Source organism: Elgaria multicarinata, chromosome 2 (genome assembly GCF_023053635.1).
Source record: "Elgaria multicarinata webbii isolate HBS135686 ecotype San Diego chromosome 2, rElgMul1.1.pri, whole genome shotgun sequence".
NCBI classification, from domain to species: domain Eukaryota; kingdom Metazoa; phylum Chordata; class Lepidosauria; order Squamata; family Anguidae; genus Elgaria; species Elgaria multicarinata.
The window spans coordinates 98,857,178-98,884,853 of record NC_086172.1 but is presented as its reverse complement, the minus strand read 5'-3'; the positions used below and the strand labels follow the sequence as shown (position 1 = coordinate 98,884,853).

At 40.6% G+C, this 27,676-nt stretch overlaps 1 protein-coding gene across 3 annotated transcripts in view; it reads right to left on the bottom strand.

Moving 5' to 3' along the window:
* Positions 1 to 26,486, bottom strand: part of MICAL2 (microtubule associated monooxygenase, calponin and LIM domain containing 2) — a 162,638-nt gene extending 136,152 nt beyond the window's left edge. For all 3 annotated transcript variants that reach the window (XM_063117290.1, XM_063117291.1, XM_063117292.1), the window contains exon 1: positions 26,312 to 26,486. The gene's annotated coding sequence lies outside the window, so the exon portion shown is untranslated. The remainder of the gene's footprint in view (positions 1 to 26,311) is intronic.
* Positions 26,487 to 27,676: the final 1,190 nt, after the last annotated feature.

Sequence of the window (27,676 nt, the reverse complement as noted above, 5' to 3'; positions counted from 1 at the left end):
AAACTGTGGTTAAGCAAAAAGTGGAAGCCAAGCTTCCCACTCCTCCCAACTGCATGCGATCAGCCGAAGTATGTCTTGGGAAACACATGAACTGGGAGGGGACTAAGCACCAATGTGGGTTATGACAGTATGAAGTGACCCTTGACAAATGATGCTGCTATATTACCCTGAGTGCAGCAAGACCCAGTTGGTGCAGGGAAGGGAGGGGCTTATGGACCAATGACACCATCACTGTTTTGTTCTTTAGCATCTATGCCCAATCTATGACCAATAGATTGACCAATGACACCATCTATGACCAATGACACCATCTTGAGGGAGGGATCAAAGGTGTCAGCATGCTCCAATACAGCCCATGTTACAGCTGACAGGCTGAATTACCACCACTGCCTAGAAAGCCCAATGTTTTCCCAGAGCCTTCACGTGTATTTTTCTATAAGTACAGAGAAAAGTGTGCCTCCAATTTAATTTTAGGGGTGGGGGAAGCATTATGACCTTGAACTATAAGTCTGGGAAACACTGCCTTAAAGCATTTATGCAGACATTACATTCTAGTGGCTAACACATAATATTCTCTATTAAAGACTATTTATGGGTCACTGTATATTTTTATCACCAGGCAGCTTCACTTACAGTAATCTCAACTTTTAGTTCAATTCCTGGACGTAATGATTTTTCCATGTTATAGTTTTGGGATCTTGTCAGCACAACTGAAACAAGTCCCTGTGTGGTGCTCCGATTTCTTTTTATTACAAAAGCTAAGCACTCATTCTGTCTCTATTTCCTGCCTTTGCTTTAAATTTTATCCAAGACACACAGTAAGGCCAACTAATGTTAGCTTTAAAGCCGTAGTAACCTTTAATTTTAAAAGTTTTAAAATAAGAAAGCTATCCACCACCATTTTGTACTGAAAAAGGATTGTCTACTATTAATATTCACATCTGAAGTACTTTCAAAATGTGTAAGAAATTCACATTAATTGATTGTAAACTTCACTTTAAAAACATTCCAAATACCTTGCTTCAGTCAACAAATGCTTGAACATTAAAGGGCAGTATATGTAATAGATATAAAACTTTTCTTTAAAAAGGTACACCAACAAGCTCTAATGCTTGAGAGTAATGAAATAATTCAAATACTTATCAACAGAGAGAGATTATTCTTACATAGTATGTTTATTTCAGAATCCTGGCAAAGTAATAACTGTGTAAGTATCAATTTTTTCCTGACATACTAGATTTGAAGAAGCAGTAAGACTTCCAGAAGATTATTATTATTATTATTATTATTATTATTATTATTATTATTATTTATTTATATAGCACCATCAATGTACATGGTGCTGTACAGAGTAAAACAGTAAATAGCAAGGCCCTGCCGCATAGGCTTACAATCTAATGTGGTTAACTAAAGAATTCAGAGGGATGAAAACCACCTCTGGGTTCCAGTGGAATGTGACTATGGGCTCATCTACACCAAGCAGGATATTTCACTATGGAAGTGGTATGAAAGTAGTATGTAAAAGGCAGGAGCCACACTCCTGCTTTATAGTGGTATTGAAGTGCACTGCAGGAACTACACTACTACTGTACAGTGGTACTGAAGTACACTGACAACTGCTGGGGCCCATGACACATCTACACCAAGAAGGACATAACACTATGAAATTGGTATGAAAGTTGTATATGGTATGTGTCAATGGGCCCCAACAGTTGTCAGTGCACTTTAATATTGCTATAAAGCAGTAGTGTGGCTCCTGCCTTTTATATACCACTTTCATACTGGAATAGCCTGCTTGGTGTAGATGAGCCCTTTACCTTTAAACGCCAAGAATTCCAATTATTGGTAGTTTCAAACAACATCAATACTTTGAAAGTAACTGATCAACCAAAGGGGTGGTGGAATAACGCATGGAGGGCTTTTGAACAACCTCCTAGGCCCAATGCCCCACTGTAGCTAAAATAAATCATATATTCTTACCTATTTACCACTGCCTCCATTTTTCTCCCTTCCTCTGTTGTCTCCTTGTGGCTATTTTCTAGATTGAAGTCCCCTGGGAGTTTCTCATTCTTTGTAAAGTGCCATGTACATAGATGGCACTATATCAACATTTAAAAGGAGCGGTTGAAACATTCACACTGCACAATGAGTAGAAGTAGTGGCACAATGTTTGCTGCTAAAGAACAAAACAATGTCTCCAAGGTACAAGAAGTTCTGTTGATGCTACAAGAATTATTGGGCTGAACGGAAGGGAGGAAAGCAATTTTTTCTGGTTTCCCCTCCATACTGCAGATCCCTCCTACACCCTTATCTGTCCCAGAGGGATGGAGGGCCCTTTAAAAACAGTAGATGAGGTGGCTCAGGGTGCTGCAGGAGAAAGGGAGAACTAGTAAAAATCACTTTCCTGCCCCTTCTATTCAGAGAAACCTCTGATGGAGCAAAGAGCCTTTTGTGAGCAAAGGGCCACAATTGGATAAATGCAGTATATTTGCATTATCGAGTGCTTCAAAAAGAATGTTACATATACCCAGTTCCCATGGATGCAGAAAGCATGTTTGAGCTGTGCCACTTCAGAATGGAGGTGGGAGCTCACACAATTGAATGCTCTTCCATGAAAAACACACACCAAATAAATCATTCCCCACAGAAAGCTAATTATTTCAGTACTTTAAGCTAGAACTTTTCTCCCTGGACTGATGGCTTTCTATGTAGAGTGATCTTTTTGTATGAAAGAGCATTCTAATGTGCGAGTCCCCAGCCTACAGTAAAGCCTACACACAAGTGGTCTTAAAGTAAACTGTGTTATAGCCCAAATTGGCAGAGGAATACTTAAAACAGTCTGATCCAGCAATTAAAGTCAATTGAGCAAAGCATTCCATTAAAAGCAGCCAACTAGATGCTTCTGAGAGATCAAAAGTAGTGGATTAAGGTGACTGTTATCATCTAGTGACTGTGCTACTAAGAACAGAGGTACGATGCTTCTAAAGACAGAAGCTCAATTAGAAGTCCATAACTGTCATAGTTAACAGCTGTTAAAAGCACACATTGCCCATGAACTTATTACACTCTTTTTAATCCTTTAATCACCACCATAATGTGTGGCACATCTTTGTACATTGGACTGGGGAAGCCAAAAGGTGGTGTTCATGCCTGGAGTTCTTTTAATCAACAAAATCATCAAAAATGTGTTCAGTTGGAAATAGTGTTGTCAGATTATCAGAGATGTTTTAGTTTACTCTCTTAAAAGATAGATAACTGATTTATCAACTAAATTTAAAATAGTGTGGATATTTCCCAAATGTCACTATAGATGCCTTTTGTAAATACTGAAAATTGCATTAGGCTAGCTGTTATTATATTTCAGTTACCACTTATTGTTAAAAGGGCCAGAATTATTTTATTTCTCATTTCCTGTTATATTAACACATCAGGACCAAAAATAAACCCATTTTTAAAACAAAATTAGACACATATGTGCCTTCACCAGTCATCCGATTTAATCAACTAGTTACTAAAGCTATTCACACTTACCTGGGAGTTAATCCCATTCAACTCAATGGGGCTTATTTCTCAGTAGACACATATAGGGTTACATTGTAAAGCTTTATCTAGAACTTTACAATGTAAAGCTTTATCTAGAATAGACTGCATGCTTTGCATCTCACTATGTAGCAATGAATGAGTGAAAAACCACAAGCAAACACATCCCATTTTAAAGTAGCATGAAGAGGAACTAAATCCATCTGGGTGGGTATCTTTCATCCACATCTTGATCTTCCCACAAGAGGAAGAGAGACCAAAAATTTTGTGGCTGGCTCTTCTTGAAGTTATATAGTCTTGAGGAAGTGAAAGATGGAATATATGCTAGATGTATCAAAGATCAGGAAATAGCACCAAAACTGAGATAATTTATATCATCTTGAAAATTAGAAAATGATGCAGAATTAAATCCAACTGTTGGATGTAAGTTCAATAGTTTAATTCCTAGCAACTGTGTTTAGGATGGTAGCCTATGTTAAGTGTGTGTGGGGAAAACTGTTACACTGATGATATAATTAATCTATAATCATACTAAAATGATTTAAAGTTAACCTGTAAACAGCCAACCCTATCAAGAGCTTGGGGGCTCCAACATTTCTAAACAGTTGTCAGAAACAAATTTAAAACAAATATATGGCTGATGTGTCCAATCTTGCCATCTATTTCTTCCCTAAGGGGAAAGGTAGCCTCTTCAGCTTTTCCAACAACCCCTACAGGCAATAATAGAAGAGATAAATTGAAGGGTTTTTTTCTTCCCTAAACACACAGGAAGGATCCCCAGCAGGCAAGTTCTGCTCCCTTGTTGCTTCTGAACACTGTCAAAGCAGGGAAGCCTTCAATAAATCTTTTCCATTTCCACCCCACCCAACTCTATTTCCCCAATGAAGGCGTATCTAAGGAAGCAGCAACTGGAACTATGGGTGAGGAATAGCAGCAAGGATTTTCAGCCTAATTATCGGTCATTTGTGTAAATGGCATCAGGCAGCATGGCCTTGCCAAACAGAAGTGTAAATGTTTTTATTTCACTTGAGACTAATAAGTTTGATAGTGGAGTGGGCAACCTGGACAGGTGGAAAGCAGAAACTCTGTCCTTTGGAGATGAGACTATAGCCCAGCAACGTTGCTGTGGAGCCACAATAATCACACTACTAATCTATTTCACTGTGAAGAGGTACCTTTGCATGGAAACACCCACATAGATGCAGCATGTGAACATCAGCATGGGAATATGAAAGAGGAGGTTGAAAGCTGAATTAAAAGGCACGTTGGTTCAGGAAGTAGGTGACAACAACCCTTAAATTCATATTCAGACTTGCCCAGAATTCTCCATCGTTTAGTGAGCACATGGTAGTCATGACAGCAAAAGTAGGTCAGAGATAAGAAACCTACACTCAAATTCCAAGTCACAGTGAACAGGCATGCAAGAGCAGTTTACTACCCCCTTTCCAGATTCCAAGTAATCTTCTAATACAAAGATGGACAACTTGAGGTTGTCCAGAAGTTTTGGCCTACAACTCCCTTCAGCTCTAGACAGCATAATCTATGGTGAGGGATATAGGTGTTGTAGGCCAAAACATCTGGAGACCCACAACTTGCTCATCTTAATGATAAATACTTTTTTGAACTGACAGTGGCCCTGTTCAGAAGACACCTTAAACCATGGCTTTACCTATGGTGAATAAGGCAAAAAGCCTTATTCACTGGCCTGGTTCAGACAACATGCTAAACCATGCAGCATGGTTTAGTGTGTTATCTGAACCAGGCCACTGTGGTTAAAGCCATAGTTTAAGGTGTCTTCTGAACAGAGCCAGTATTTAATAAGTAAATAGTTTGCCTAGGTTCTTTTCAACAAATGTGAATACTAAATTCTTGTTATACCAAGTGATATTTATCTTATTCTTTTATAAAAATGTTAAGGGGAAAGTATCTTGGTTGTAAGCTAAAAAAAATTAAAGTTGTATGGCCTTCAATGTTCTAGAAATGAAAGAGTTCCATACACAGTAAATAAAGAACCAATTAAGAGAAAAAATGTAGTGATTAATAAAAGAAGACTATTTATTGACTTAATCCAAGAATATTATTGATATACACCAGATACATTTCTTTTCTTTCAAATATTTACTATTACTGTATGGAGTATTATGGAGACAGGCAACAATTCTCCTTCTCTTCTCTCACTTCATATTCTGGAGAAAAATATGAAGCATCACTCTGTCACTCTTCTTGTTTCTCGTTGTGTCTAAAGCATTTTCCTCTGGCAGTATTTCAACAAGGAACCAAACATCTACTCAAACCACAAATAACTAGTTGTCTGTTTCAACATTCACCTCCATACTTGCAGCACGTGAGGCTTCTACACCTGCAGGTATGGTGCACACTCTTGTTTAACATAATCAGAAGTTAAGGGCAATTAGCAAACTAGCTACAGTCAGACAGGTTGTTTTGCAACACTTGCTGCAATGCAATGCAACAATTGCTGCAATGCAGTGCCAAATTCATATATCAGTGTGTTTTAAAGTCTAAAAAGAAAAACTTGTAAGAATTCAACTTAGCAGGGAGTGCATTTAGCTTTTCCTCCAATTGCTACTCAAGAGGAAACATTTATACCTATTTACAGTGCTTAAGAGAATACATTAAACATCTGCATCTCTTGATCTAGGTTGGGTTTTTCACAAACAGGATGCTGTAATATGCCATTCCATTTACCAGGTACCTGCTGCAAGAATTAGTACAAGGCTCCAGGAATTGTCACATAGTGGAAAATAAGTTGTTTTCTGCTTTTCTATGATTAACAGCAGTTCACAATGAGCCCACTGTTTTCTGCTGCAACAAAAGATTCCAAGTATTTGTAATAAAGCTCTGAATGTGGAGGGAGAAATCAGACCATAAGCTGCAGTCACATGACTTCATACTACAATTACTTCACTTGTTGTCCAATATAGAATTAGTGTCAAGTCATCAGTTGAGCCAGCCCTTGAGCATATTATAAAAGGAAGAAGTTGGCAGACAAAATAAAATTAGTTTCACATGTAGTGAACAAGGCAGCGTATTATCTCAGAATTCAGACTACTTTATAATCCTAGTTGCCACCTTCTGATAGCCTTTGTGCCTCTAACAGTGAGGTGTAGCACAGCCTTCCCCAACCAGATGTTTTGGGCTTCAATTTTGATCAGCTCCAGCCATCATGGCCACTGGTCAGGTATTCTGGGAGAGGTAACCCAAAACATCTGGAGGGCACCAGGATTGCTGTGTTGACAAAAGGGAGAAAGGGCAGAATGCACAGGCCTGAAATTAATTCCTGGCTTGCTAAGCCAAGCTGACCATGAACGTCCAAACCAGCCCCAAATATTTCATAGAGAAAAGTGCTAATGTTAGTCATGACCCATAATCAAATCAACCATTTTATCAAACACTAAGGGCATCTTATGCACATTTAGACAGAAAAAAGTCCTACAGCTCTTAGCATTTGCCAGCCAGCATGGAGGAACAATCTCAAAGTTTCAAGCACACACACAAAATAGAATCAGGTTTCATATAGCATCATTATGAATCTGCAGATAACAAAGTTACCATGAACATAGCATTTACTTCTCTTTCCAAAGTGAATATTGAAACCTATGAAAAAGGCTAAAGAACAGGAGAAAGATTCTCAAACCACAATCTTACTATGCAGCATAAAGAGAATGCTTACTCCTGCTTTCAAGAAAAGAAGAGCAGAGAAAGATGCCCTCACAGTGGCTGCGTTCAGACAACACAATAGCCAATGGTGGGTTAACAGTCAACTCCATGGTTGATCGAGGGATACTGCCCACACGACATGATTATAATCAACCATAGTGTGGATTAAGGTCAGCATCAAGCTGACTATTAGTCAGCGGTGTGTTGGATTGAAACATCCCCCCTCACCCCCCTCAGTCCTCCTGCTGGTATCTCATCAGCCATTGTGAATTCTGTCAGCTGAACTAGAGTGGCAGCTGCCACTTTGGTCGCTCTTGCTATGGGACTCTAGTTGTGAAAATAAACAAATGTGTGCGAAGAAATAGTCAACGGCTGTTCAAATGTTTACTATTTTTAAATGTTGTAAACCGCCCAGAGAGCTTCGGCTGTGGGGCGGTATATAAATGTAAATAAATAAATAAATAAATAAATAAATAATCAACTCTGCGCAGCACTGGTTATTTCGGCCAAATAACCAACCATGGTGTGAAATAGTCCCAACAGACAACACAATAACTAACTGTTTGCTATTTAACCCACTTTTGGTTATCGTGTTGTCCGAACCCAGTCACTAGTTCACTTAGCAGGATTTTCTTGAGTAAAAGTGGAGAATTATATGCACTAATAGAAAACTCAGTTCTCTGAGTCCCAGTCCTTATATAGCTGAAACGGCACCATTCACACACAAAAGGGAGGCATTTGCGGGTTTGGAGGAATCCCAAGGTTTGCAGAACTTCAAAGAATTAACTAAGTAGAAGGAACAATAGAATGAAGTATCATAAATATGAGCACTTCATACTGCAACATTTTGTTAGAGGTCCCACTTGTAAATCATACCTGCAGCATGAGAAGCACTGGCTTCTGAATAACTGAATTCCCCTACGCTGTTCACCTTTGTCCAAGTGAACGCAGCCTTCCTGCTGTTGTTGAACATAAGTCACCAGCAGGTCAAAAGGTTGGATCTAATGGACTAGCAAGCTCCTTAATGAGTATACCCCCAAGGCAGGGCTGGTATCTAAACCAGGTCATCATCTATTTAGGACGTGAATACTGGTTAGGCCTTCTTTTTTGTAAGAGTTGTTTTGACAAGCCATCAAGGAAGTTCAATGTGTCAACATTTTCAGCCCTTGGAAATAAAAGTCGATTGGTCCAGCAATTATATGTATACTTGGGCAAAATGAGAAATAACTAATCATCTGCTGTAACTTTAAAGCAAGTGCAACATGTCAAGCAAGCTTAACAAACTAACCATGTTTAGATTTCCCAAATGGAGACTTGGATTATTAGTGCAGAAAACCAGTTTCACTCACAAGGGGCAGTCTCCAATTCTATCCTCTTTTATCCCTCAGCTCATTCTAAATTCTCCAAACCATGTCTGTGAGTATTGCTGCTCATCATCACATGTGCCTGGTATTTTCACTCCTAGAATCTAATCCATAGTTTTGAGTAATTTAGTAGGATCAAAACAGCTGGAAAGAAGATATATACAAACAGCAGAAGGGTAGTCATAATGTTCTGTATGGAAAGACTAAGGAGAAGTTCCTTTTCAAAACAGCCAGACCGTATACTACAGTGCTATAAAATCATACTGCCATTTAGTAGAAACTTTATACAAGCCAGCCCTTTCTAAAACAAAACAAAAAACAACGCACTACATCTCCTACTTTCTTCTATTTAGGATGTCATCAGAACATTTGTACCAAGTTAAAAAGCATTTCAAAAGAAAACAAGTAGCCTGAAAAAAGCTGTCAGGTAAGGAGAGATAATATTAAACCAATCAGAAATTGTTTGCACCTAGTTAGGTCTCCACATATATTAGTATGGTAAATGAATGTTTAGTGCAGAATACTTGATATAGGAAATGACAGGTTCTTTAAGCATTTCTAGATTTACTCCATGTTATTGAAACACTGCTTTCTAAATAACACAGTAGGAGCAAGGTAAGTGTGTAATTATATAGCTAAGCAAAAGGAGGCTCCCTCTTCTGGAAGTCATGTGAACAGCTGAAATAGTTTCACTAAAAGGATTGACAGTCTACTCATATTATATTGTTCCAAATTGTTTCCCTAGAGTTTCAGTCAAGCCATTAAAGCAATGAATAATCTTTTCCCCTGCATAAAAATCCAAATGTAGCATTTCAAATCTGAGTTCAAAGGAGTTTCAAGCTAGTAGAACAACTACCCAGACCTAAATGGAGAAGAGCAAAACATATAACCAAATAAAAAGGTTTTTTTGTATACGCAATTACCGGAAAAAAGGGCTTTAACATTACTACTTTAGCAAATTACAAAACTACTAAAATCAAGAGTAGCTTAAGGTACATCATATAATCTGCATTTATTATAATACTAGCCTTACCAGTTGAGGAAAAATTATAGTTCTCTTTTTTCTTCTAACATATATACTTAACATAAATTAAAATCGCACCATGCAACTGCAGAAATTAATTACAGTATCTAATATTCTGTCTAGTTTGTGTACACTGTGATTATACCAGAATTAATGTCTTTATTAAAAATTTGTTTGCCTGAATAGATCAATGGATTTTACCTTCTCTTACATTGTATTTGGAAACAGAACTAGAGAAGATATGGTAAGGGAGAAGCGGGTACTTTTCAGACTGTCAGTCACTTGAGAACCGAAAGCAGATAAAGTACGGCAGAGTTTGCTTCTTGAAATCCTTGTCCTTGACTGCACTGATATTCACTTCACATTCTGACCCAGCTTTTCTACTTCAGAAAGCTGTGGCCCAGATCTGGTCTGTCCCAACTATGCTGCTTAGGATAATGTCCAGTAAAGATGTACAGTGAACTTGAGCCTTCAGACTGGGAGAAGACTTTGGGATTGTGTGTTCTCCCCATCCACTCCCCTGTTATCCATGAGCTCTTCCCATCCCCTCTGACTGGATTTAGAACAACATGAAACCATTACCAACCCAGATTAAATCCACTTTCAGAACCCAGTTTTTATTAGACAAAGTATGAGGTAGCAGGAACAGACATTACGGGTCTCTCTGACTGATGATATATATGCCTTTTCAGTTGTTCGCAGCTACAATTACATTTCAGAATCAGTAGACCTGCCTTCCCCAACTTAGTTCTAACAGATGCATTGGACTACAACTCCCAGCATTCCTGACCATTGGCCATGCTGGCTGGGGCATGGTGGGAGATGGTGCAAAACATCTGGAGGGCATCAGGTTGAGGAAGGCTGCAGAAGGCTATACTGCAACACAAGGTCCCTTACTGGGTGGTGCCCTACTTACTAGCTGCTGGTTATCTCCGCTAACAGCCCTCCAGAACGATCTTTCCCCAAACAGGTCACATTTAAGCTGGTGAAATATATATATTATGTGTATTATGCAGTGCATGGAGGTCTGAAATTTGGCTATGAATCATCTTCAACAAATAAGGTGAACAACCTTGAATAGTGGACTTCACTTGGGAAAGCAAAAAGATAGCAAGTGCCTTTAACAAGAGATAAGATATTTGTTTGGTGGTTCCTCCCAAGGCCTATAACTGGCAGCACTGTGAACTGACCTTTTAAAATAAATAAAGGAGTCTGTGCAAATAGTATGTTACACGAAGCACAGAAAATAGAAATTAGTCTCGACTTTGCTTTACAGAATTATCAGTTTTACTTATCCACTTCAAGGGTGTATATAGATTACTCTGTTAAAAAAAAGCTGCCTGAAAAATGGCCTGTCAAACCGAAGGGCAGGGCTCATGTGTGTTCTGTGACCTCATATCAAACTATGCCTTGATCTTAGCTTTGAAATGATAATGTGTTTGAGTAAATCTCTCTGCACCTTTTGGAATAGCTGAGCAATTCTTGATGTTCAAGTTAAAGAGCTAACAATACAAATTCAGATACAAGACACCACCTTGAAATTATTAACTCACTTAATCAAGAGTGAGTAGGTGAACTGGAATTACACCTTCATTAAGTCAAAATCAAACTGATGGGGTTCGCACAATGATGGTGGGAAAATAAGCCATGGTAGCTTATTTTCCTTCCCCATGTGTACCTTTTGCAAACCGCCTAATTAGCATAATTTCCCACACCGGGAACAGGTTGTCATGGCACCTCAAACCCTGCAAGTGTGGGTGGCTGGGGTGGTTTTCAAACCACCCTGAAACCCATGGCTTATTCTAGGGTTTCAGGGTAATTATGCTAATTAGTCAACTCATGACCGGTATGCACAGGGATGGAAAATAAGCCACCATGATCATGCAAACCAACCTCTGGCTGAAAATAAAATCATTTGGAGTGGGGCCTTTCCTTTGTTTGGAATGTTAGCTAATTCTTTGACACTCATTGAACACACAGAAGCCTACTCTGTGCACACATACATTGGGCCATCCCTGAAGCAGGAGTCTCAGGATGTGGCTAAAGCATCCAACTTTCCAATATAGAGATCTCTTCTACGCCATTTTCCTACTGCAATCAAGGGACGCGAAACAATTATTTCTTACTTTGCATGAATATCTTGAAGACTTGTTATACTTTCCAGCATCTGCCAGGACAGCCAAGCTAATGGAGATGTGGTAAATCTTGATATTACACAGGTTTCATAGCATTTCCCCCCCCCCCCCCTAGCGATTGCTCACAATACTTCACTCTCCATATGTGTACAGTTCTGGACACACCTAAAAAAAAAATATATTATAGAGCTGGAAAAAGTGCAGAAAATAGCAACTAAAATGATTAGGTGGCTGGAGCATCTCCCCTATGAGGGCAGGTTACAACAGCTGGGATTGTTTAGCTTGGAAAAAGGAGGCTAAGGGGAGACATGATGGAGGTGTACAAAACTATGTACACGTGCATAGGGAGACATTTTTCTCCCTCTCTCAAATTACTAGAACCTGGGGTCATCCCATGAAGCTGATTGGTGGGAGATCCAGGACAAATAAGACAAAGTACTTCTTCATACAGTGCACAGTTAAATTATGGAACTCACTACCACAAGATGTGGTGATGGCCACCAATTTGTATGTCTTTAACAGGGGCTTGGTTGAGAAGGCTATCAATGGCCCTGATGGTTATATGCTACCTCCAGTAACTGAAGCAGAAAGCCTGTGTGCACCAGTTGCTGGGGAACACGGCTGGGAGGGTGCTGTTGCACCATATCCTGCTTTGTTTGTCCCTGGTCAACAGCTGATTGGCCACTGTGTGAACAGAATGCTGGACTAGATAGAGCCTCGGTCTGATCGAGCATGGCACTTATGTTCTTATATGCACAGCAGCTGCTCAGTTCTGAAGTGAGAATAAGAAAAAGTACCTCCCACAGTCAAAGCCATTTCCCATCCTATCCCTTTTAAGATGTTTGAACCGCTGCGCTGAGCAGGTCCTCCACCCATGTACAATATTAGAGCCAGGTAATCACAAAAAAAGTTTCCCCTCCCTTCCTACAGTGTACCCACCCTTCATATTAAAAAAGTTTAACATTAGTTGAAGCCAGCTTCTGATGGATAGGCATCTTCAATACAGAGCATTCCTATCCATATACCTTTTGAAATACCCATTTGTAAAATAATTAATACAAGTAGTCTTAGACAGGCAGACAGCTAATTAAAATGTTGTTTCAAATCACACCCATTGAAATGAATGCTACTTAAGCCATAAAGCACATGGTCTTCGATGTCTATGTACATTAATGCCTAGAGTAGAGGAAACCAACAGAATGAACTTGAACTCTTAATACATGAAGCCAAATACAACTTGATAGGTATAACTGAAACTTGGTAGGATGACTCCCATGACTGGAATATAGCAACTGAAGGGTATAACTTGTTCAAAAAGAACAGAAGACATAGAAAGTGAGTCGGAGTTGCACTTTATGTTAAAATACATATCCCTGCACAGGAATACAGGAGGATGAGCCTAGTAGCCCCATTGAGAGCATCTGGATTAAAATAAATGGGGCAAAGTATAAAAGGAACATGATAGTCGGAGTCTATTACCAACCACCCAATCAAGAAGATGACAAGGAAATTTTTGATAAGCAAATGGCCAGTATTTCAAGTAAATATGATGTAGTAGTAATGGGGGACTTCAATTACCCTGATATCTGTTGGGAGAAAATTCTGCCAAAAGTGGCCCCTCCAAAAAAATTCCTGTGCGGCTGATAACTTTCTCCTACAGAAAGTGGAGGAAGGAACTAGAGGATCAGCTATCCTTGACTTGATACTGACTAATAGGGATGACTTAGTGGATAAAGTGGAAGTTAAGGGAATTCTGGGGAAAGTGACCACATACTTGAGTTCTTGATTTTAAAGAAAGCAAAAGCTGAGTGTAGCCATACTCGTACTCTCGATTTTAGGAAAGCCGATTTTAATAAACTCAGAACTATGATAAGTGAGGTCCCATGGCAAGTGACCCTAATGAAAAAAGGAGTCCAAGATGGGTGGGAGTTTTTTAAAAAAAGGAATTTTAAAGGCACAATTACAAACGATTCCAACAAGGAAAAAAGATAGAAGACAACAGAAGAAACCAATGTGGCTCCACAAAAAGCTTAGAGATGACCTGCAAACAAACAAAAAAGACACATATAGGAAGTAGAAGGAAGGCCATGCTACAAAAGAAAAGAAGAGTACAGACAGGTAGCACAGAAGTGCAGGAATGGCATCAGGAAGATTAAAGCCAAGAATGAGCTGAGGCTAGTGAGGTATGCTAAAAGCAACAAAAAAGCTTTCTTCAGGTACATGCATAGTAAAAGACAGAGGAAAGAAATGGTGGTTCAACTACTTAATGAGGATGGCAAATTGATAACAAAGAAAAGGCTGAAGTGCTCAATTCCTACTTCAGCTCAGTCTTCTCCCAAAAGCAGGTAGAGCAGTATGACAATGGAACCAATTACCTAGGGAGGTCAAGGGCTCTCCCACACTAGAGGACTTCAAGATGCAGCTGGACAGCCATCTTTCAGGTATGTTTTAAGGTGGATTCCTGCAGGGGGTTGGAATCAATGGCCTTATAGGCCCCTTCCAACTCTACTATTCTATGATTCTATGACCAAGGAGGGCTGGGCTTAACACAGTGAAACAGTATGTACAGGTTTCTGAGGAACCCACACAGTACTGAAAAACTGAAAGCATATACTCCAAATGCTTGTTCACAAGCATTTAAACAACATGTAATATACAAAGTTAGTCTAACTTAAATCCGATTCATTTCAATGGATCTACTTTAAGTAGGACTGACACTGGATACAGCCCATAAGGTAAACTTCTGGTATTTATTCAGCTAAGGCTACAGTCGTATAGAGGTAACCTGCATTGAACTCAGTGGAAGCTGCTTCTGAGTAGGCATGTATAGGATTGCATTGCAAATTAAGTGTTCACACATACCAGATGGGAAAGAGAAGAACTTTCATGTCTTTGAGACAGATTTGGATACATTTAAGAAGGGTATGTTATGACTTTTTGAACACTCAGGGGTTCCCTATCCCTTTTACCTTCAGTAACAACAGGTATTATCAACACTAGCTGCAAAATACTGGGTGGTGACAATGAGTTAGTCTTGGGAAGAACAAGAGGATTTTGAAAAGTAGTGTGTCACACAATTTCACAGACCTCAAGTTTTCAGATTTTAAATTCAAGATAAGAATATAACAATAGCCCTGCCAGATCAGACCAAAGCCCTATCTAGTAAAGCATTCTGTTCCTACAGTGGCCATCCACACACCTATGGAAAGCTCACAAGCAGGACATGAGTGCAACAGCAGCCTCTGCTCATGTTGCCCTGCAACTGGTGCATATCAGCCTATTGGAGGTACCATACGGCCATAACGACTAGTAGCCAGTCATAGGCTTTAGAACCATGACTTTATCTAACTCCTCTTTAAAGCCATCCAAGTTGGTGACTATCATTACATCGTGTGGAAGTAAATTCCACAAATGTGTGCTGTGTGAAGAAGTACTTCCTGTTATCTTGTTTTGAATCTCCAACCATTCAACTTAATCAGGTGACCTCAGATTCTGGTATTATGAGATAGGGGGGAAAGATTCTCCTTCACCACTTTCTTCATGCCATACAAATTTTATAATCCTTACTCAAACCTTTTTCTAAACTAGAAAGCCTAAAACACTGTAACCTTTCTGCATAGAGGAGTTGCTCTAGCCCCTGATAATTTCGATTGCCCCTTTCTGCATCTTTTCCAGCATCTTTTCCACTACAATGTCCTTTTTGAGGTGCAGTGTCCAAAACTGTACAGAGTTTTCTACATGTGGTCAGATATAGAGTTGTACAAAGGTGTTATGACATTAGCAGTTTTATTTGCTATTTCTTTCCTAACATGGAATCCACTTTTTTCATCCAGTGCTACCCAGAGCAACTTCAAGGTCCCTTTCCTGATCAGCCACTGTCGGCTCTGACCCCATCACTATGTACTGTATATTTAAGATTTTTGACTTTGATGTGCATCACTTTAGACTTGCATACACTGGACTGTATTTGCCATTTTAATGCCCATTCCCCAACTTTAAAGAAAGCTCTGGAGCTCTTCACATTCACTTTATGTTTTAACCTAAAAAAACTTGCTATTATGAGCAAACTTGGCCACCTTATTTCTCACCCTTAACTCCACATCATTTACAAACAAGTTAAAAAGCAATAGTCCCAATACAGATCTTTGGTGACCCACTGTTTACATCCCTTCATTGCAAGACCTGACGATTCCTAATCTTCGGTTTCTGTTTTTAACTGGTTACCAATCTTTTCTTATCCCATGACTGCTGAATTTGGTCAGGAGTCTTTGGTGAAGGACTTTGTCAAAATTCTTTTGAAAATCCAAGGGCAATATCCAATGCTGTCACCGCCCGAGCACTAATGACATTGTGCTAGCATTAACCAATGTGTCAGCAATGAATTTGGCACCAAATTTTGGTGGAAAATATTCAAAATGGATGCACACTGTGGCAAACCATGGGCTATTTGTCCCACAATTTGTTGCTGCTGCTGCATCTGTACAGGCTCTTTTTCTATCTTTCCTAAAGTATCTGCTTCACCCTTTGTGCATGTCGGCTGAGATAGAGCTAATAGTGTTGAGCACATTGCTCTCGTAACAGATGCATTCACTTGGGCAATTATCAGGGATTATGAAGTTCTTTCTGCTAGTTTCATACCTAGACATCGTCAAAGTATTAAGAGAATGTTTTTCATCTACACACTAATACGGGTCAAATGAGGTACAATGGCAGAAAATTCCCCTGCCCCAAATATCTAAACAGCCATTGGGAGGCACAAGTCACACACCATTCCAGAAAGCCTCACGATCCTCAGGAGGGGCTTTTGAGCAGCACATGGGTGGTTTAGTGAGGGGGAAAGCTGGGAAAACCACTCATCAGTCTTTCCTATTAAATTGTAGATAAGGGTAAGCAAGTGAGACATGCATAATGCTTGCAATGACCCACAAATACTTAAGACATGCTCTGACCAAGTTTTTTTTTTAAAAAAAAACACAACAGATTTAAATGGGCTTTAACTGACATTTAAAATTTTGGTTTAAAGACTACCAAAAATCTCCCAAAAAAACATGATTTGTTTTCTTCTCATCATCGTAAACATACACTATGATATAGTGATAGATGAATGCTGAAAGTCATTAGAAAAGTTCCTTTAAGCATTATGCTAACACATCCAAGAAATAATCTGCAGGTTTAAGAAGTCTGAGTAGGTTTTATCTTCAACAAGCAAATCCAAAGAATGTCTCTTTCCCCACTGTCTCTCCATCACACACACACACTGGTGAAGCAGTGCAAATTTAGCATTACTTTAAAGGGGGGGAAATAAACAGTAAGCATCATATCAAAAGGTATATTTAAAAAATCAAGGGGTAAAATGCTTCAAGTGAGTTGATCTGGGCTGTTTTACTCAAGACATTTTCCTATATCGATACCACTTCTGTGTATGAAAAAGTGAACAAAATAGATGTGTTAACAGACTTAAGTATTTTTATCAATAGAAAAGTCATAGGGGGGGAAAGCAACCATCCATGCCTCTAGAATGCCCTTTGATGCTGGTAGATGTTGGGGAACAGACAGGAGACTGTGATCCTATTAGTACTCCTGGACCTCTAAGCAGTTTTTGAAACTATCGACTATGATATCCTTATGGAATGCCCAGCTGGATTGGCTTTAGAGGGCACATGTTATAGTGTTTCCAAGCCTAGCTGGCTGATCCGTTACAGAAGGGGATGCTCAATCACTTTATTACGGTCCAGGAACTGCACAACATTAATCCAGCAACAACCACCATACAAAGTAGTACATATGCTAAGGGATGTCTGGCCTGCCCCATGGCTTTTGAGTAGTGGGATATTGCAAGGCTCTACTCCCCCCCCCCAAACATGCTATTTAACAGCTACATAAAATTACTGTGGGAAGTTTAGATTGCAGCGTCACCAATATTTGGATGACACACAGCTCTCTCTCTACTTTCCTCCTACTAATCCCAGGGAGGGCCCAGGTCAGCCTTCCGCAAGCTGCTGAATCAGGTTATTTGAACTAATTTGAAGCACTATCAACACCTGTGTGCACCTGCCCTGGTGGCCCCTACCCTATTGAACTACCTCCTGGAAGAGGTATGGCAGGCTCCAACTAGACCGTCCATCTGGATTTCAGTTGAACGTTTTAATGTTATTTGCTGCTGATGGATGTTTTGCAATTGTATTTTATGGGAATTGTGTTTTTTCTTTTTTTAAATAATAATTCATTTCTAAGCTGCCTTTCAAGACCACTGACTTCCCAATAGCATAAAAATAATAACATATTAATAGAACTATGAACACAATTAAATAAAAGCCTTCAGCAGATCCAGCCCATACGTGTCTAAGCTTTTGTCCATACCTGTGAGGGCTAGAAATATAAGTAAAATGAAAGCTTAGAGAAGACTCTCAGTTGGGAAGTATGGTATGCTTTACTGTTAATCATGCATAGAATGCTAGTACCATGGCAAGTTGTTGATTCTCAGAAGAAACTTTACTTTTATAAGATTACACTGGAAATTGGGGTGGGGAGAAGAAGAGGCATAATCCTATTTACCAGATCAGCCCAGAATCAGACAGCCAAGTATCAACTCAATACTTGCAGCAAGATGTCTAACCCACACCCTAAAATCCCACTCATTTTTGCAAGCTCCTTTTTAAACTTGGGAGAGGATCCAAGCAGTTGGGGGTGGGTGGGGACGGAGTCAGAAGCTGCTGAACATGCCTAAAATTACAACAAAATGCATATCTACTAAGATGTCTTATTGCATTCAAGTAAGACTTACTCCCAAGTAAGTGTATATGGGATTGCAACCTAAAGGTGGCTTCTGCATCCTCATCAATAAGAATGGCAACATACTGTTGTCGAACGCACAGACTCTACCATTGTGCCAGAATTAGCCGAATGGACCTGAACTAGGAAGCTCCTTTCAAGTCTCAAAAAGGCCAGGAGAAGCCTCCACTACAATGGTTCAGAAATGACTCATCAGCCTTGTCACATGGGCAACAGCTTCTGGCTGAAGATTATTGTGTTTCATCTCTCTGCCTAATCCTCTGTATCCTGCCATTTCTCCTATATTACTTGCTAAAAGTTAAAGATGGCCTTGGTGTGGCTCCTCTAAAGAACAAGTCTGGCAGGGAATGGATTCTGCTTATATGTTAATATAAAACATTCCCGCTAGTAGATACCTAAATATCATCAGGTCAGACTTTCCTCTAGATGGCATCTCTTAGTCATTGTAAGGCGCAATCCTATGCATGTTTAGACAAAACAACAATAACCTCCCAGTATATTGCCCAAGTCAACCATCCTGGCTGGGGAATGCTAGGAGTTGTAGGACTTTTTCTGTTTAAGCATGCAAAGGATTGTGCTCTACACTATTTAATGTTATATATTCTTGATTATTGTTTTGGAAATCCTTTTTTCAGCTTCTTTATTCTTCTAAATAAGATGCTCACTCCCAATGGAGTCAAAATCTAAAGACTTTTCTACACCATGGTTTTATCCAGCACTTTTACTGGGGCTTCTTTTTCAAGATTCTTTGTGAGATTATGTTCAGCTCCTTCACACATGCTTACATGTGCTTCCACTCCACCCACCCCGGATTTCCTTTCTATGGCCTTAGCTAGACCGGGCGAAATCCCGGGGCGAACCCTGGGATCGTCCCTGTGCATCCACATGACGCACAGGGGATCCTGGGATCAGGGAGAGATCATCCCTCCCTTGCCCTGGGATCTCGCCCTCCCCTTTGGGCCTGTTTTTTCCACGGTCTACTTGTGGCCCATTACCGTGATTCCTTGCCAGGAGCTGCTGCCCATTGGGGGTAGAGTGGGGGGAGCGGGAAAAGTACTTAAAATTAAAAACAACCTTACCTTTAGCGCACAAGTGTTCATGCACTCCTGTGTCTTTAAAAAAAATAGATGGCAGGTGTGACACCTCTCCTCCTGAGGTTGTCACGCCTCACGTGTAAACAGAGGAGGGATCTCACGTTAATCACAATGCGAGATCTTCCCTCCTCCATCGCGGACTATGAGGTAGGTCTGGCTAAGGCCTATGTAAATTCCATATGTTTCATTATACAGCTACTAGATGGTGTTGTGGTATAGCGGAATTGTGAGAGTATACACAGCCATTACAGCACTTCAATGTGCTTCTAAAAAAAAAAGTCAGACTTTCCCTGGTCTTAAAAAAAGGAGATAAAGGTTATAACACATAGGAGCGAAGTTGTGTAAAGGACGCACAAACTTCTGTGAGTGACCAATCACAAGCACATCTCATGTACAGATGTCCTAAAGATCCCATATATGTGATTATCCTGAATTTATGAACATGCACACATATGTCAGCCAACATATCGCAACAATACTATCAGGTAAACCTACTTCAGAGATATTTGGATTGCCTACAGCAGGGGTGGAAAACTTGCAGCCCTCCAGATGTTTTGGCCTACAATTCTCATAACCCCTAGCCAGAATAGCCAATGTTGAAGGATGATGGGAGAGGTAGGCCAAAACATCTGAAAAGTCATAAGTTGCCCAACCCTTGCCTACACTAACATTGGATAATTTTTCATCTGCAATGGATAATGGATAAATAAAGGAAAGGACATACTATTTTAATATCATATTTCTACATTGTTTAACAAGACATTCCAACAAATATATATATATATCTGGAGGTTTTGTTGCATTAGTTTGTTTGCATCATAATTGTTCAACAAGACTACATTTACAGGAAGCCAAGATGCAGAAACAATGGCATACTCCATCAGCATTACAGGATTACTTAAAAAGAGCTCATTCTTACAATGAGTCAGTCAGGCATGTCAAAGTGAGTACAGGAGACTTTTTTAAAAAAGCATTAAAAACTTTGCGAAGTTTAAAAATTTGTACAGTTTTTCTCTCCTGGATGTTCTCAGGGATGATTTCTTTTGGCAGAAAATACTTAAGTACCAGGGCTGCCAAAGACTCTGAACTGCATTTCTCCCAACCTCATGAGCCATGATGAGGGAACCCTAAGCCCGGACACATTCATAGAAAGATATTAATGGTCGTTGTTTGCTTCTACTTGCATCATAACTTCAGTGAGAATCCTGGCATTAACAGTTTCAAAGGTTGTCAGTAATTTAAGTGCAGGTAACATATGTCCTTGAAATGGCCACCAGAGTTATACGGATAATTTATTATAGGCACAATCGCCCTTGCTATGAGCACAACTGCACACAAATGAAGTGATTGTGCTTCGGCCCTCTCCCATCCTTTTCACTGCGCAAACTTAAGTCCATTCCCAACTGGAGCCCTGGATTGGAGAAGCTGAACTCCATAGAGCAGGGGAGGGCAACTCCCATCCCATGGGCCTAATCCAGTCCACAGAGGTTGCCCAACCAGCCTACGGAGCATCCAGGATTGCTCTTAAGAATGGAGCTTATCAAGTTAAAGATGGAGTGTTTCTAATTTAGCTTTTGCCAAAACTAAATGGACCATTCATTCAAAAGAGTTATGATTTAAAAATAAGTGCAAGAGCAGTTCTGAACAAGAGAGATCTGTGTCAGGGCTTTGTGATGGGTGCCGATAGCTATGCTTTTTATAAATTTGAATAGATATTGCTTATAATTTCTTTCTTCACGCAAGACATTTTTTTCACTACAATTACCAAGTGGTTCCACCTGCAAGGGCAAAAGGATACTTATATAGCCTCCTTCTGTCAAGATAACCATACTTTGCATTGTTAATTAGGGCTTAGCATGCCTGGGAAGCAAGCCCTGCAAGTCTTATTTCCATATGTAAAAAACAGGAACCAAGTCGAGCAAGTTAAGAAGACTGTGCATAATTCACAAGAAGCTGGAAGCAAAGGGGGTAGGAAAGAAACAATATGATTTTACCATTACATCCCATGCTGATTTCATAGTATATAAAACATTGTACTAAATAGGCAACAAGTGCTCATAAATGGAACAAGAATTTTTCTACTCCCATGTCTCTCTCTCAACTCTGACCTAGAGTGGTCATCTCCAGTGGTGAGAACGTCATTGAGATTCCATACTCAAATTGCTTCTTGGCTGTGACTATTCGCCTGGGTGCCAATTGTAAAGCGAGTTTATGTACTAGCTGCACTAGCATGTGAAGTGCTTACTATGTGGCTCTTGAGCCTATTGACAGCTAGGGCAGCACTGTCCAAAGACACAAAACAAAACACAGGTTTCTGGCATTTCAGACAGATAATAAGGCTGCAGACTTCAAGATCAAGGTGCAAGGTCAAATATGTCTTAAAACATATTTGACCTATTTGTCCACCTAACTGCCTAATAAGTCCATTTAGGCACTGAAGGCTATTTCAGCAAACTCTGGTTCAACATCAAGTTGTGTACATGGCTTATGGAGATACAGCCAATTAGGGCTCCCAATTAGTGTACTTTGTGACACATATTTGCAAACATGCATTTGTAACATTCACACAAGCACATCTTCATTGCTTCCCTTAAAAGCCGAAGTTAAACCATTTAGGTCACAATGATTTCAGTAGAAGTGTTAAGCATGTGCTTATCTCACATTGAGATAAATTAATTCTTAAATTGCTTAATTTTTGCTGGATCGTGCTTATAATATGTGAAGTAGCTCTATGACTTTCAGATGTCTAAACTTAGGTAACCAGAAAGCCAAGAATTCTCCTCGAGAGCCAACATAGCCTAGTTAAACGGACATTCTTGTGCTTATTTTACTGTAGTTCTCAGTGTACTTATTCCCACATGCATTCATTGTGGACTTGATGTCCCAATCATAAAACATGTTTGCTTTCAAGTAAATTTGACTGTTACCAATCAGTTCAGGATAAAGCTGCCATTTAAGTACATATTTGAAAGTATATTTCTTTCCCATATTATTTATTTTATTTAAAGCATTTTTATAGCGCCGCCTCACCATTTCTGGCATCGAGGCGCTTTACAATAACATATAAAACAATTCCATTAAAACCCTCATATTGCATTGGGATATCAAGCGAATGTGTTTAGAAAGGAGATAAAAGCCCTATTTTGCCATCCAAGCAGGAGAAGAGGCTGATGACGATGTACAGGCTAGCCCCACCCCAGATACCATTGCATGCACCAACCATGCTCTTCAGCCGCTAGGTCACTGGAGTCAGTCTGAAGAGGGTCTCTGCACAAGGACAGGAACCCTGATCAGTCAGGATTCCCAGCCTAATAATGGGAGCTATACATGCATAGGCCCTCTTCAGATTAATGCCCAAGGACATAGCTGGCATGTGCATCTACAGGGCAGGGCTAGCCTGTGTGCTCTTGCTAGGCCCTTCATCCATTCAGCACCAGTGGGTACCAAACACCTAAACATGGTTTAAAGTAAGAAGGGTTATCCTGTGCATAGTCCCAAAATGTTTGCAAGTTAGCCCTAGTTCTGTACAGAAATTATGCACATCCAATTGCTCTACATTTACTGGGTGGTAGTTCAGACTCTTAATAGCCGATGGTGAATTTAAATCAGCAATCTAGAGATAAAAGATTCCACCCTATTAGTGCTGCTCTGCCAGGATATCCAGGAACTTAAGAGTTTCCACTTTTTAAACAACTCACTTTCAGTTTAAATAAATACAACAGAAGTAATAAAACAATAACAAACACTAATCCACACTTCAAAACCAGGATAGATAACAATATCTAATTAGGCCCAAAACAATCTGAAGAAATTGATAATTGAAAAAACATGCCCACTGATAACTTCACATTCTTCCCTCTCACATAATATGTACAAGCATTGCAACAGAATTAGTATTACTTACTGAATAAACCTTCTATTAATGCTGTGAGGAGATGAAGGCCAAAATAAGATCTGTTGCATATACTTTAAAAACTTTCAAGACTTTGAAAACCTGCAACATCATCATTCAAATAAACATAACAAGGCCTCTTTTTTTAGAACTGATTCCGCTTTACTATGGCTTTTTCCAGAGGCCAGGGAAGCTGGTGGGTTTGCAGATAAAAAAGTCACCTACTCAAGCAGCTGCTGTTAACCTTTTTCAGTAGTTAAAAAAGACAGTCAGCAGATCTTATTTAAGTAACTGGCAGGCATAAAGGAAATACCACCTGCTGCAGATTTTGTTAAGGATCATAACCTATGCTTTCTTCAGGGTATAAAGAATAAACGGTTGGTCATAGGTGACCCAAAATACTGACATTTTAAAATTGATTCAACATTGGAACAATACAAACACCAGTAAAAACCATCTACTATAAGATAATGCCCACCAATTAGAAACATGCAGCCTTATGCTATTTGAAGGTATATTTCTTAGGGAGATCTCTAGACAATCACTGATGCCAGAGAGCAGAAGTAGGATTCAAAGTAGGGAGGCTTGAGGAATTCAAACTTTGGGAACTCTTACACTGATCCGTATGTCTCAGAATAATGTGGAGATAGGAACTTAGGTATTTGCTAGATTTTTGCACTTATCTGAATCTTGGCGGCTTAAACTTAACAAAAATACATATTTATTTATTACACTTATATACCGCCCCACAGCCGAAACTCTGGGCAGTTACAAAATATTGAGAAATAATATACTTTATATAGGGTTTAAAGCCTATTTTGAAGGGGGAGTTAATGTATAGATTAATGTGGAAATGGAATTATGGCTAAAAATATGTGAATGCAACACAGATGGAAAATAGGGAGACTCCCCACAAAAGCAGAAGACTGTGGCATAGAAGAACTTTCTGCTCCCTTGTGAGACAGAAGAACTTCCACCGATCTAAACTGCCATTTCAACTACATATAGCGCAGTAAGTGAGGACAGATCCAAACAGAATATGGAGGCAGAGAGTCAATATAATTCCCCCAGGCCCATTGCACAGGCACACACCTCCTTAAATAGACACACCATTTCACACTATGCATAGCATACACATGGCAAGGAGAATGTTGACAGAAAGATTAACAAAGACTACATCGAGTACCATAAGAAATTTGCTCATGTTTCTTTGGAAGGTCTGTTTCTTAAAGCCCAAAAACCCCTGTCCTAGCTATAAGGCATTCATTATGAATTGAATATTGTGACATGTGTAGGAGCCATACATGGACAAGAGTTGCATTGCCAGTATTCCTCAACCACGTTTTGTTTTGCTTTATTATAGGGATGTGCTACTTCTGTGGCTTAGCATAGTATTTAAGCTGTCCTCCTTCACCCATAACAAGGAACAGCATGCTCACAACTGCTGGTAAACAACCTCTGACTTCCCCTCCACACCCAGCCAGCTTCTATCTACATTCCTTATCTACCACACCTCATTTTCCCTTTAGGTTCTACTATTAACAGCCTACCTTTGCCATCAGTGACAGTAAAGCTTTGCAGGAGTATTCTACTGAAGAAAAGACCAAATGTCATTTTTAAGGAGACATTTCAAGGAGCCTACAAACATATAAGGATTTGAGAGTTTACATATGACCAAAGAAACGCAACCCAACTGAATTTAGAGATTGCTCTTTTTGCTTTTGCTTATTGCTTGAGCCGGAAGTGTAGAATTCTCATTCATTCATATTCTCTTTCTCTCTGCAGAATTATTCTCCCTTCCCCACTATATATGTTAGACACACCTGACAATCCAGAACACTTTAGGCATCTAATGAAGTAGATCTACCAATAAATCTGTTAGCTTGGAATCCTATATCCATTTGCCTGGAAAAAAGCCTCATGGAATTTAATGGGATTTACCATGGAGCAGACTTATAGATTCACAACACAAGTAGGCTCCTCACCCCAAAACGAGGTGCAGTCCTGTGACTCTTTTGGTTTCTTTAGATTTTTCTCACCCTCAATAGCAGGCACCTGAAGGAAAAAGACTCTGCTTCAACTGCAGACTCTTACCGGTTTTGTTTTGACATTGAAAATAAAAAAAAAGAGACACAACCTGTCCATAGGTTTTATGTTCGGTTTGGAGAAGGCAGTACTTAGAAATCCACTAGTACTTAACAAGAACCTGACGCCTCTTGGTGAAAGGCACCTTAAAATTTGAAATTAAAATGCTGGGGAGTAAAATGCTTGTCATCTGAGTAACGAAGCACACCAGATTTGCTTTTATTTCCGCCTCTGTCGGGATGCGGCTTTGGGGTTGGCAGATCACGTCCTGTTTCTACTTTATTTAAAGAGCAAAACAAAACGCGCAAGCTGATGAAAATGTGGCAGTACAACTCTTGAGCGGTGAACAAGATGGGGGGGGGAGCGCTCCTCTCTCGGCTGGAGGCTTCACGGGGTTCCGCAAAGCAACGGAGCGAGATTAGATCCCCATTCAGGGTGAATTATTTAGCTGCTCCCCAGCGCCTCCCGACCAAACGCCACCTGCGTGGCCGCGAACAGGGGCAGGGATAGAATTGCCTAGGCTAGCACGCAGCGCCGGGAAGCCGGGCTCCTGCCCTGAGAGGACGCCCGCCAGTTCTCTTACACAAGAAGGTGTCCTGCCACCGTCGCTCTCTTCCTACCTCCTCTGGGGCGGCTCAGGACGCCGCGCTCTGGGGGTGGGAGCTGAAACAGAGAGAACCGAAACGCCCAAATCCAGGACTACTTACCCAGAGCCGAACTCCGCATGTTCGTTCAGGCGGGGGGAGAAGCCGGCAAACCCGGGGGGCGGGGTGGGAAAGAAGCGCTCCGGCCGCGGCTCTGCTGCTCCCTGGGAGTCAGGCACATCCCCACTACCACTACCACCACCACCACCACCACCACCTCCTGCTTCCTCCTCGCTTGCGCGCGCGGCGGCCTTACGCGAAACGACCAGCGCGCCTCTGGCTGCCGGGACAGCTTGCTTGCCTGAGCCCAGAGCGCTGAGGCCGGGCGTGGCTCGAGCCGAGCGCTTTCGCCCAATCAGGAGACGGCAGAGAGGAGTCCTGTCACCGCGCGCCTGCACGTGGGCGCTAAGAAGGGAGCGCTGAGGCGGTTTCTTTGGCGTGGCTCCCTTTAGCCAAGGCCAGAAGGAAGAGGTCGTGTGTTAGGGGCAGGTAGGGGTTGTGAACTTTCTCTCTCCCCCACCCGGAGTTAATGCTGGACTACGCAGTCCGAAGCGGGGTATAAGCGAGTCCCGGGGGAGGGGAGGAGTTTATACGTCCAGTACAAGCAAGATATTCATGCACTCTACTACTTCGGCTGCACGTGGAAGATCCTCGCTTGCCCCCACCCTAATGTTCCTTTATGAAGAAAATTCCTCCAAATAAAGTAGGGACTTAATTTTCCTCCTTAACAAGCTAGTTTTCTATGCTGCCCCCCGCCTCGTTCAAACACGTGACTTCCTGGTGTGGTACAGTCCAGGAAAAGTTTTACCGCTTGGTTCTGTCCGGAATGGACAGAAGGTAGATAACATGACCAGGAAACAGGAATGCTGGTAAGCTGAAGTCCAAGCTGAAGATCTACTTTCTGTCTACCCCAGACAATAAACCGACCCCTTACTATTTAATAAGTGTAGTTAGAATTGCAATTATGCAGGTAAATCCTATGCATTTTTCCTCTGAAGTAAGCTCCATTGAGTGCAGTGGGCTTACTCCCGAGTACACATGCCTTAGAATGGAATCAGTTATCAGCCTTCGTGTGTGGTACACCAGCGCTTTAGTTTGGTTTGTACCGTGTGTGTGTGTGTGTGAGAGAGAGAGAGACAGAGACAGAGACAGACAGACAGACAGACGCATTGCTGCTTAACACCATAGTATAGGGATGCAGTCTGGGGCCCTTTGGGTGTGTCTGGGAGGTGTCCCCCAATAAGGCCCTCCAGAGTTCCCCAGCAAGCCATGCCCCTTTTCCTCAACCATCAATTTTGAGTGGTTTCCCAACTTTTATACAGATTTTTGCTGATTCTAAATGGTTGGAATTACTTAGCTACTACTATTAAGAGTTTTCAGCTAAAATATGCTAGTATTTTGGGGTTTTTTGCCACCACCCCTTTTTCC